This window comes from Microcaecilia unicolor, chromosome 4 (assembly GCF_901765095.1).
Source record: "Microcaecilia unicolor chromosome 4, aMicUni1.1, whole genome shotgun sequence".
Lineage (NCBI taxonomy): Eukaryota > Metazoa > Chordata > Amphibia > Gymnophiona > Siphonopidae > Microcaecilia > Microcaecilia unicolor.
Genome location: NC_044034.1, coordinates 305,144,620 through 305,157,404, shown reverse-complemented (window position 1 = coordinate 305,157,404; position 12,785 = coordinate 305,144,620).

The following is a 12,785-nucleotide window of genomic DNA, read 5'->3' as shown; positions in this document are numbered from 1 at the left end:
AAAAAAATGGAAGCGGTGTAAAGAAAAGCTACGAGGATGGTATGGGATTTACGTTCCAAGACGTATGAAGAGAGGCTTGCTGACCTGAACATATACACCCTGGAGGAAAGGAGGAACAGGGGTGATATGATACAGACGTTCAAATATTTGAAAGGTATTAATCCGCAAACGAATCTTTTCCGGAGATGGGAAGGCGGTAGAACGAGAGGACATGAAATGAGATTGAAGGGGGGCAGACTCAGGAAAGATGTCAGGAAGTATTTCTTTACGGAGAGGGTGGTGGACGCTTGGAATGCCCTCCCACGGGAGGTGGTGGAGATGAAAACGGTAACGGAGTTCAAACATGCGTGGGATATGCATAGAGGAATCCTGTGCAGAAGGAATGGATCCTCAGAAGCTTAGCTGAAATTGGGTGGCGGAGCAGTTGGGGGGAAGAGGGGTTGGTGGTTGGGAGGCTAGGATAGGGGAGGGCAGACTTATACGGTCTGTACCAGAGCCGGTGATGGGAGACGGGACTGGTGGTTGGGAGGCGGGAAATACTGCTGGGCAGACTTATACGGTCTGTGCCCTGAAAAAGACAGGTACAAATTCAAGATATGAGTTTATCTTGGGCAGACTAGATGGACCATGCAGGTCTTTTTCTGCCGTCATCTACTATGTTACTATGTTACTATGTATTAAAAGAAAAGGAACGCCATTATCAATAGGACAACAGTCACACAAGAAAGGGACACAAAACTTTGGGGAAGGGTACATACAAAGCCAAACACTGTGGTAGTGGAACCCAGAGCTGCAAGTTTGCAGAAATGTATATCAGACTAATCAGGATGTCAGGACTGCCAGACCAAAAGCTAGTTGGAAAAAATGAGTCTTAAGTAGGGTTTTGAATTTGGAAAAGGAGGTTTCAGCTGTAATTGAAGGAGGAAGGTCATTCCAGGATTTAGGAGCAAGGAAAAGAAGGCAGAAGACTATGTAGATTCATAGTGGGCTGCATGGGGTGAAGGAAGAACAAGACAATTAGCATCCAGGGACCTGAGAGAACATCTAGGAGTATACGGAATAACCAGAGATGAAAGATATGAAGTTGTGTTATGACCATAACCCATGTTATTTGTCTCCTAATACGTGTTAAATGGCAAGTGCCATAATGTATGTTAATATAAGTTACTGCAGAATGCACAGTAATGAGATGCAAAGCATGTGCATACCACAAGATGAATTATTTTTCCTGCCTGGGGGCGTTGGGCTGCTAACCTGTGGCTTGATGCTCCCTCCCAGGTCATATGTTATATATGATGATGGAGGATATATATGTTCTGTAGTCTGTCTTATTTTTAATATGTATGTTTTTATGGAAGTCATTTAGAGTATAAGCAGGTTAGAAGTGTTTTAAATAAATAAATATTAAATTGGCTGAGCAAAAACAGAGAAATCTCCTTCCCCCTTCAAAGGTTTACCGGGCTGCAAACATATTTTCTGTCAACCCCCCCTCCCCCAATGAAAATACCTCAAAGGTATCAGTACTGTACAAAGAACAAACATTTCTCAGAGAAAAAAAGTACTCTATAACAAGAGGTCATGGTATTGAGACTTCAAGAAGATAAACAGAGGAGCAGCTGGCGTCCCTACCCTTACTGTATACAGCATATCCCCTTGCTTACCCTCCCGTAGTCCAGCCTCTCCCATTCCTCTCTACCTCTTCTTTCCTTGAGCATCTGGAGGTAATATCTGTATGAACATTTATGTTGTACAATTACACCCATGCCAAAAGTGTTCATAATGTAGTAAACGTTTATCAAATCTACGCTGTTTGCAAAGTGAGATAATTTATTTTTCACATACCCTTGGACTGTATGTCACTGGGATATTTTTGGCAGTGAAAATTACAGAACAGGTAAAATTGCAGAGGATGTGAAGACCAGCATGCAATCAGAAACAAGTCTTGCTTATAAAACCACAACAAATCTGGCCCAGTGTACAAGTTGGGCAGGGTGCAGCAAACTCTGTGTATTGTTGTGGGTTTATAGCTGAGAATGAAAGTAAAGCTTTATCTTTTAATAGTGTATTTGCTGCAGAACCAGGAGCTCATGACATTCCCACGTACATAGGACCATAGCCAGTCCTAAATAATACCAGTGTACTGATTTGACATTGTGGCTTGAAAGTAGGGGTGTGTACAGGTTCTGTTTTTCTTTAGTTTTCACCAACACAAACTGATCTATTCCTCCTTTTCCCTCATGTATTTGTAATCTTGTTTTTCAAAGATAACTTGTAATATATTTGTATACCACTTTCCTGGTCATAAGGCTATTCAAAGCAGTGAATGAAAAGCAGATTAGCCCAGGGGCATAGCCAGACCTCGCAGTGGGAGGGGGCCAGAACCCAAGGTGGGGGGCACATTTTAGTCTGCCGCTCCCCACCCACTGCTGCAGCAAAGTACCTTGGCTGGCGGGGGTCCCCAACCCCCACCAGCTGAAACCTTGTCCAGCACCGGTCTCCGGCACCACCACGGCGCCTGCCCTGCTCTCTCTTCCTCCTCACATCCTGCACGCTTCTTTAAGTGAAACTGAGCATGCTCAATTTCAGCAACATCAGCATTAGCAGTGACAGCAGCAGCAGCTGCTTTCTTTCCCTTTTCTAGTCTGAGTTTCTCAAAATCTATGGATACTAATTGTTTACTAAAAAGAACTTTTGATTTGGCAACTACTGCATCCATTTGCAATTTAAGAGCAATATAATCTGTAGCAGACCTGCTGGAATGGCTTGTCCTGTGTGATTTTAGACTTCTGGAACTTATAGAAGTTCTAGTACTGTTCCTAGAATTGCCAGAGTGTTGTGATTGATTTTTTCCTGCAGGAGCTATGTGTGTCGTGGTGCCTTTTCATTATTTCTTCAGTTTTATATATCTCTCTGGCTTTTGTAAGCACATGTGGACTTCTGGATATTTATGACCTCACTGCCCATACTGGCTTGTGCTGTACCCCCTGTGCCAGGCTGCTCAACTACTTCGGAATCTGCCATAGCCTTGCACTAATAGAGAAAAACCCTTTTCTCTCTTTTATTTTTCTTTTAGAACACCTTTGCAGAGTGAACCTTGGATTTGTGCCAAATGTTGCCTTGTAGAAACAGCAGGGGGTGGGGGGGGGGGGAGAGAGAGAGAGGATGCAGACAGCTCTCTATTCTCTTGTTGCACACAGCAGCTTAATTAGGAAGCCCTAATGTAGAAATTCCTTTCCTTCCCTTTGTATTTTGCAGGCTGTAGTGGGAAGGGGTAGAGCTTCTTGCACTATGCAAAGCACCTACTCAGCAAATTGATTTTTCAGGTTTGCCTTTCTTTGCAGGGGAGCTGGCACTACACTGTCTGGAAGGCTTATGACATCTGTACAAATCCTTTGCTTATAGACTTGAATGCAAATTCCACAATTCTCAGTTTATTCAAGCAGACCAGTCTCTCACTGAAATTCACACAGTAAAATTCCAAGCCATGCAATTTTTGTTAGCTTGCTAAACTTCCTCAGAAAGAGTGTTTCCTTGAATGCACCAGAACTGCCTTCTATATAACTCTCTAGCAGAAAGTGATATCAGGCTTTTTACTTTAATAGTCCAGATTTCCCCTCAAACTGACACCACAAATACTTTAAACAATGTAATTTACTTTAACAAACTTTTATTTGCTCTGCTACAGATAGAGCTGAGGCTTAGGACTTTCACACTGCATAGTTCTTCTGCAGAATTATGTAATTTTCACTTGAGATCACACATTAGAAACTTTTAAGCAATGCACTTGTAACTCTGTTCTTTCTTTCATACTGAGGAATGCTTATAATTACTCTGTATGCATATCTCCACTAAATTCTTTGTCAGTAGTATCTACTGAGAGACCAGGATTTGTTTATTCCCTCTGAGATTTTTACTGTAATGTCAAAGATTTTTTACTGTACTGTGCTAGGCAAGTATAATGTAACTAAACAGCAGCTTAAACCATCCCCAAGTAGAAGCTTTACCAGTAGACTCTCAATTTTTAAGCAAATCTTCTTTACTGTAGTACTCATAATAAACAAAGTAAATCCAACTTACAGTTCAGTTGCTTAGAAGAGAATTGTTGCCTTCTGCATAAAGAGTCTGTATCTAGCCATCCCAGAGGCAAGGAGATAGCCTGAACTTCAGTCCAGCTGAGAGGAAAAGCTGTAACAACTCAAATTACATAAGGGGGAGAAACTCAAGGTAAATAAAAGGGGAATGACTTGTGGAGATAGTGACAAATCTTGATGGTTGTCAGGTTCTCAGGTTCAGAGCCCGCGAGGCCGGGCTCTGGAGCAAACGTGAGCCCTTGGGCTGCTGACGAGGAGTGACAGCAGCAGGCAAAACCCACCAACCAATGCTGGGCATGCACACCGACACCGGCAGGGACTGCAGGCACTGCCCAGCGAGCCAGAACACTTGGACTGGAATCCCCCGGACTGGAGGACACAGGACTGGAACACTGGACTGCAATCCCCCGGACTGGAGGACACAGGACTGGAACACACACCGGACTGGAACACACTGGACTGGAGCGCACCAGACTGGAACACACACCGGACCGGAACACACTGGACTGGAGCACACTGGACTGGTCCGTACAGCTTCACCTGCGCTTGGCCACTACCCCCCCCCCCCCCCAAGGGTTGAGCCCTTGGGTTCGAGTGGCCGGCAGGACTTACCGGATACCAGATGACACAGAGACCAGGACTGGAAACAGAAGTACTCCTAAACCTAAACTGATCTACGTGCTCCCAAACCCTAAACCAGCAGGAGTGTTCCTAACAGTAAACTGACAAAAGGACTTCCTAAGCCCTATACTAAACAGGAGCTCCTAAGCCCTGCTCAACAAAGGAACTTCCTAAGCCCTAAACTAACAGAGCAGGGAACTAAACACAAAGCTAACACAGGTGCTACTAAACACCAAGCTACAAGCAGAGCTCTACACTAACAAGCTAAAAACAAATCTAACAAGCTACCTAAGCACTGCTCTAGCAAGCTAAATACAAAACTAACAAGGAGTTTCCTAAGTCCTACCCTAGCAAGCGAGACACAAAACTAACAAGGTGCTTCCTAAGCACTAATCTGGCAAGCTAGACCCCAAACTAACAAGGTGCTTCCTATAGCACCAAAACCCAAACAGCAAAGACTGCAATGCTCCCAATAGCACAAACACCAGGAGTACTTCTAACAGCAAACTCTGCAGTGTTCCTAACAACACCAAACCCTGAAGTACTTCTAACAGTAACAGAGCTTCCAAAGCCCTACACACAGCAATGCTTCCAAAACCAAGAGGGAAAAGCAGGGGAACCAAAGGGAAAAGCAGGAAAGCTAAACACACAAACACCAGTGCACACTGCACTAACACTAACCTGGACCTTAGCAAAAGCAAGCAGGGAAACTAGACACAAAGTCAGAAGTGCACACTGCACCACCCTACCTAAAGCAAACACCACCGTTGCAAAGGCTCTGAAGGAAACAACACCACTTCCTTATCAAGGCCCTCCCTGATGATGTCACACTCCCTAGACCTAGGCAAAAGCACACTGACCCAGAGAGGCCCAACCCACACCAATGCAACACCGTGAAGCACTTGAAGCCAGTACACCCAAAGAGAGGTAGAGCTAACTCAGTCCACCCACACAGCTGTAGTAAAGTGAAACAATTAACCCCATGCTGCTGGAAGCTGCCAGCACAGAGAGACAGAGCCAGCTCAGAAAGGACAGACAAAAGAAACAGAAGCCAGCTAAGAAGCTGACCCCCAGGAAAGAGGTAAGTTTGAGAGGGGTTCTGACCCCAATCATAACAATGGTATTACAGTAGATTAAGGAGGGATCAGCCCTAGAATAGCTGCTGATCACAAGGCATGCTAGCAAGATCGGGCTCTCACACAGCCTGGGGGAAGGCTGGCTCTAGCTCAGAGTTAACAGCCAATAGGGAAAGCTTACAAGGAGTCAATCACAGGATACTGCAAACTATAGGAAAAGAAGTCCTAATGCACAGTGCTATCTATTACACAGACAATTCAATTGAAGCAATACTAAGCAATACTCATATCAAACATACATAACAATGCAGCCTGCCTCCATGAATATGGGGGCAGAACACATCATACAAACAAATATTCAAATTGTGATTATCACCTCAGGAACAGTACATATTCCTTCTACTGCCAGACACTTTGTTTAAATCAGATGGGGATTTTCTTTGTGTGGTAACTCTATAAAATGTGGAGAACATTAGTCTTTACTGCTTAAAAATAGTGCCAAATATTTTAGCTTTGCAAAATAATACAAAACCCTGCAAAAAGATATTTAAAACCTATATATAACAAACTTAGCAAACCATAACAACCCTAACACACCTATGAAAAGACAGAACTATAAATAATAGACTGGGCCATAAAGCACTAAAATACCTCTACAGAGAAACAAACTGTATTGTTACTGTAAACCCTGCCACCCGAAACTCATGGCGTAAAGAGTGTGTTCCAAAATACCAGATGTTAATGTCTGTAGTCGTACCGAGCATCTAGGACCACACCGCCAAGAGCAGAGGGAGGGTGTACATTTAACTCAACTTTCCACTCTCACACACAAAATACGAGAGGAAAAGTTGAACCAATTTCAGTTACTTTTTATGTTTCTTTACTTTATAAAATTGGATTCAAGTATCAACAATTAGTTTTCTTAAGTTCAACAATATTTTCTTCCACAAACTTTTAAACATAAGTTTTCTAAATGTACTTGTAGTTATTTACTAACATTTGATTCCCCTTAACAGAGTTTCTTCAACTCCCGCAGAACAAGAACAACTATCAGATAAGTATATATATATTTTTAAATATTGAAACATGTCAATTTTCTTTATAAATGTTTTCTTTTAAATTTCTTGCATATTATAAGAATTTGATTCTTTGGGATTTTTTTTTTATTCACGGGATCCGCTTTAGAAAAACCAGCTAACGTCCAGGTGAGTATACCAACGTTTTGTTTTTTTCTTGCATGCAAGTACTTAACTGAAGCAGAAGAGATTATTTTCCAGTTACAAACTGAAGAGCAGAATTCTTTCTTGCGTGGGGGCCCAAAGAGTTTTCTTTTTTTTTTTTTTTTCAGATTGTGTTCCACAACTTCCTCTTCCTTTTCTTTGCAGTCTTCCTCCTAAACTTCTTTTACTCAAATTAAATTTGGGAAAGAAACCCCAACTCCCTGTCACTGTTCACAGAATCTCACTAAGTGACATAAAGAGGTAAAAACACTGTGTCCAATTTAACTAATCAAAATAAAATTGATTAAAATATTCCCTTTCTTCCAGGCCTACTGCTTTACATTTATTTCCCTGATCTATGATGGGCACAAGAAAAAGCAGAAAACCATCACTCTGGCACTCTGCTAACACTTCATTCAAATTCTAGCATTCATACCTCATCTCACTTCCCCAACCTGTAGAACCTCCTTTAAAATTTCTTTACACCAACTTCACTCACCCTGCTATTCACATCAATCAAACCAATACAAATTCTTTCTAAAACTGCTATCCTTTACCAGTGTGAATGTTAACACCCATCACTGTATCACTATTTCACTGTTTGACACAAGAACTTCCCCTTTAAATACTTCCAAAACTTCTTCCTTCTCCCTGCCACAGACACTCTCACAACATGTCCTCTCTGTTCAGATGTTTTCTGCCTCTCTCAGCAACTGGCAGGCAGGCGGTTGCTAAGGCAACGGAGACTCAGCTTGCACACCTGACGTCTCCTGACCAATAGAAATGGATCTTTAGAACTAATGTTTACCAATGGCGTTCTGAGGGGCGCTGACACCCGGGGCGGATCGCCGATGCGCCCCGCCCCCCCCCCCCCCGGGTGCAGCGCCCCCCGTGCAGCGTGACCCCCCGGCAAAAGAACCCCCCTGTGTGCATGCCGCTGGGGGGGTGCCGTGCGCCGGTCAGCGTCATTGGTTTCCATTCTCCCTCTGCCCCGGAACAGGTTACTTCCTGTTCCAGGGCAGAGGGAGCATGGAAACCAACGACGCTGACTGGCGTGCGGCACCCCCCCAGTAGCGAGCACCCGGGGCGGACCGCCCCCCCCCCTTTGGTACGCCACTGATGTTTTCTACAGAAAGTTAGAATCCTGTCTAAACCCAACTGATTCTCCATTTTGATTTTTAGTTTTGCCATAGGAAATAATTGAAAAAGTACTATTTACTAAATATTAAAGTGAATCATACACCAAACTACACCAAAATCACCAACCCAATCATGCATTACCATGCCCATGGAATTATAGTTTTACTTTACAAAATTAACTGTTTTTAATGAACGTCTTATATTTTCTATTAATAAAACCCTTTAAAAATCCTGAAATCAATTAAAATACTAATGAAAAATGTAGTTAACCCTTTAATCACCTGCTCTGTCGAAGATTTATTTTTAAACCCCATCGGAGATCCCTTTTAAGCCCCCCTGGGAAAACTACTACTAAAAATCTTTTTTCCAAATTTTAACCCTCCCCCCCCTCCCCAGCAAATCTCAGGAGATTCTCAGAAACCCATAATTAAAAAAAATTTAAAATCCCAGTAACTCCTTAATTTCTATTAATATAAGTCCCAAAATCCACAATTTAAAATAAAACCAAATAAAATTTTGGGTCACCAGACCCCTTACCTGACTCCCTAGAGTCCCCTGACCTGGTGACTACCATTGGTTCCGGTTCTGAAGGTCCCCATCAAAAATCGGGTCAAAAAGACCCCCAAAAGCACAAAAATCCCTGGAACTCCAGATGGACAGCTCTAAAATCGAGCCCCAGGCTTCAGTGAGGCCTAACTGAAGCTCCAGGGATTTACTGAGCATGTGCAAACTCTGCTCATGCTCAGTTTGCCCCCCTCCCGGCAGGCTAGGCCGAAAGCTGGCCATTTTCCCGCCAGGTCCCAGGCTGGTTTCCGTCATTCGTGTCTAGTGCGCCTTCGCAGCTGGACGCGTTTTGATGGTGCTCCCGGTTCCGGAGCACCACGGAGCCCCCTGGCCACCAATGCCCATCACAACTGGCCGAGAACGAGCCCGAAGATGCCCGGACTGTCCGGGCAACAACGGAACGGCCCAGAACGGCTGGAACACCCATCGGGCCAGCAAAAGAGCAGCCCTGGGCACAGAAGCACCCCTGCCACCCAGGAATACCCAAAATGGCCCGAAGTGGCCACACAAAGCCTGGGGAAGCCCAGGTAAGATTTAATTATTTTAAAAAATATTAACCCCTTAAGGTTACATTACTGATTCCTACATAGACACCATATGCTAGCAGGAATCCTTCACCTCAGTCACCCACATACAACGTGGACAGACCCTCACCTGATGCAAAATAAGAGACTACAAATAAACATGCAAATAAAAACTGAAATTGAGGACGACCCCCCCCCCCCCCAACATCCCAGCCCAAGAAAGCCAGACTCTGTGAGCAGTGCAATACTGCTACAAGTGAAATATTTTCTCTTGTACTCTGCTACATATGTACAAAAAAAAAGAGAAAAGATCTACATTTCCTAAAGTGGGGACATCCCAATACTTAAAAAGTATTAAAGAATATTTTTCTTTTCTACCTTTGTTGTCTGTGCATTTTATTTTTCTCTACCTTTGTTGTATGCGCATTTTATTTTTTTCTAATTAGGCTGGTTCCAGTCTCTTTTCCACTTATCTTGTGTCAGTCTTTTTTTGTTATTTTCCAGGTTGGCCTTTCTATTTCTTCTCTCTCCTCTTATTTTCTTTTCCTTTTCTAAGTCTGTCTGACGCTGGTTTTTATATTTTTTCCATTTTTTATCTTCTCTGTGTTTATATGCACAATAGATTTTACCCTCATTTTCCCTTTCTCTCACCCTCTTTTTAGTCTCCTTCTTTTCACCTCTCATCTGCTTACTGGCTTTCCACATCTCCCTCTCATCCCTTCTCCAGCACTTCCATTGGTCTTTCTGTCTCTGTCTTTTCCCAGTATCGTATTCCCCCCATCTTTCTCCCATTCTTTAGACCCCATTTCTATTTTCTATTCTGGCTCTCTCGGTCCTCACCTACCCTCCACTGTCTCTCATCACCTCACCAGCCCCAGCTCCATCCCTGTTTCTCCTTTCTTCTCTTGCCTTAGGGCTATTATTCTATCTCTTACCTTCTATCCCTTCTTCTATTGCCTCTCTTTTACCATCCTTTAAAACACATTTCTGCCCTCACTCGATCTCTTCAGCAACCCATCCCTTTCCTATCATAACCCTCCTCAGTACCCCATACCTTTTTAATACTTTTCATCCTCTTTCCAGTCTTCCAGGTCATTCACAGTATGTCTTAAACTTTCCCTACACTTCATCCCCTCTGCCACACCCTCATTTCACGCCCTCATTATTCTCTCAACCCATTAACATACTGCTAATTATACTTACCAATTACCAGGTCCTCACGGTCCCCTCAAATTTCTACTCCATCTCTCCTATCCATAATTCCCTGCTCTGCTCCCCAAAACTCTCCCACTCAATCAAGTCCCAGTCATCTTCTGCTCTGTTCCCCTACCCCCTCTCCAAGTCTCATCCATCTTCTGCATTGTTTCTCCACCCTTGAGTTCCATCTTCTGCTCTTTATAGGGTCTCCTATTCATTTGACACTTCTTCTCTCTCCATGTCCACCATCATTCCCTATCTGTCCAACCCACAATCTCCCCTCTCTGTCTCTGTCCCTATCCCCTATCCTCCCCTCGTGTTTAGTAGCTGTTCTCTGTGTCCCCATTCTTCCCCCTGTATCTCTAGCCCTTTTCATGTCCAGCTTCTCCCTATCTCTTCCCTTTCTCCTGCACTCACCAACCCAGGGCTAGCATCTCCCCCTCTCTCTCCCCTGCTACCCTCCTCACTATCCAGCATCTATATCTCTTTCTGTTCCACTCCCCTCCCCCAGTATGGTCTCTCTCTTTCCCTCTTGACAATTTGCTCCTTTCTCTTCAGATGACTGCAGTCTCTTGTACTTGCAATATCTGAGCCTTTGCTAGGGCCTGGGCTTTTGATACTGTTATTTGGTTCTCATCCACATCTTTGTGCTTAATACTGGGTGGATTGAGGTACAAAGGAGCTCCCTCTCCCACAAGAAGGTCCTCCTGCCTTGGCCCCATCCAACCACTTGTGGGGTGTTCTCAGGTTCTAGCTTGGCTAGACTCCGGGTCCTGAAGGTAACACATGCATATGTGATATCAGTGGATCTTTTGAGGTGGAAGGAAAACCTTTCCACAATAATCACCCTGCCTTTGCTTCCCAACATCTTCCATGACCGGTTCTCATCAGTCTGTGGAAACTCCAATGATTTTTTTCAGACTTGGCTGAATATTCAGGGTCCTTAGAATCAAATAGCTCCTCCTCAAACTTATGACAAGTGTATGGGATGGATATCAGGTCATGGCAGTGGCGACATCGATGTCTGAGCTTGCCTCCCCTCACTGAGAGCACCACATTAGCTTTCAATTGGTAAGCCCTTGGTTCCTTCATTTCTGGTTTAGTATACCCCTTTTCTTTCTTCACATATGCTCACTTAGGCACTGTAGACCATCGTGGCTATTCAGGGCGTATTTGGCTCCGTAGGTTCGCAGATTGCTCAGGGTCCTCCTTGCAATAGTGATGGTCCTCCAGAGTGTTGTTTGCATGTGCTTTCCTTTCATTGTGCTCTTGTGTTTGATGATTAGATGAATGTGTTCATGTGTAATTGACAAGCCATCATGGCGCAATTCTCTCCTTCCCATTGTGCACATCCCTACAAAGAAGTATCTGAACTGCCCTCTGGCAGGAAAAAACTCCATATTTGAATTTTGGGAAAAGTCCCATCTGAAGTCTAAAAAATGTCCACACTAAGCAGATTGACCACTAATATTCAGCAGCATTTAACCTGGCAGTAGCATTGAATATTGGCTCTAACTGCTCAGACACTGGGAAGAGGTGGCACTTATGCCAGCACAGACCATATTCTGTGCTGGTGCTCACATAGCTAAGCAGCCAGATAGTACTACACAAAAGGCTGTCCTATCTCTATGTAAGTGCTGGTACTAAATATTGACCGGCACCCACACAGTTTCCAGGTCGTGGTCTGACCCCACTCCCCTCTCCACACCTGTTCCAATCCCCTCCCCCGTGATCTCCTCAATCCCTTGACTCCAGTCTTCTTCCCTGTGAGGGAGTGAATGGTATAGTGGAAGGTTTCCCTAAGAACAGTCCCTCACTGGTGTTGAAGTTAAGAACCTTGTGGCAGGTGGCACTAACCTGCTGAATCAGAGAGGCAGGGCTCAGAGCATGCCCAGGATGCCAGCTGTCACTGTCAGCCTTGGTGGTCCAATGGGCCCCAGACCGTCCCCATGGCTAATGCCCTGATGGTCCAGCAGACCCCAGGACCCCCACCCCCCAATAGGGGGTCCAGGGATCCACCAGACCACCAGGGCCTTACCCATTGGGGGGGTGGGGGGTCCAAGGGTCCACTGGACCACCAGGGCCTTACCTATTGTTAGGTGGGGGGGGGTCTGGGGTCCACTGGACCACTAGAGCAGAAAGATCATCTTCCTCCCCACAGCTTGGCCGAATCCTAACACCAGTTCTGAGCTGGTGTAGGTTTTGTTGCAGCAGGAGCACCTTTGTTTGGCATGCTGCCCACTAAGCATTGGAGAGAAATAGGGGATAAGCTCTTTTGCATGCATTTACATGCTTATTGTGCTCAGAGTTGTTTCATGTGCTTGCTGGCTCTGAGTATTTGGCGCTAGCAAA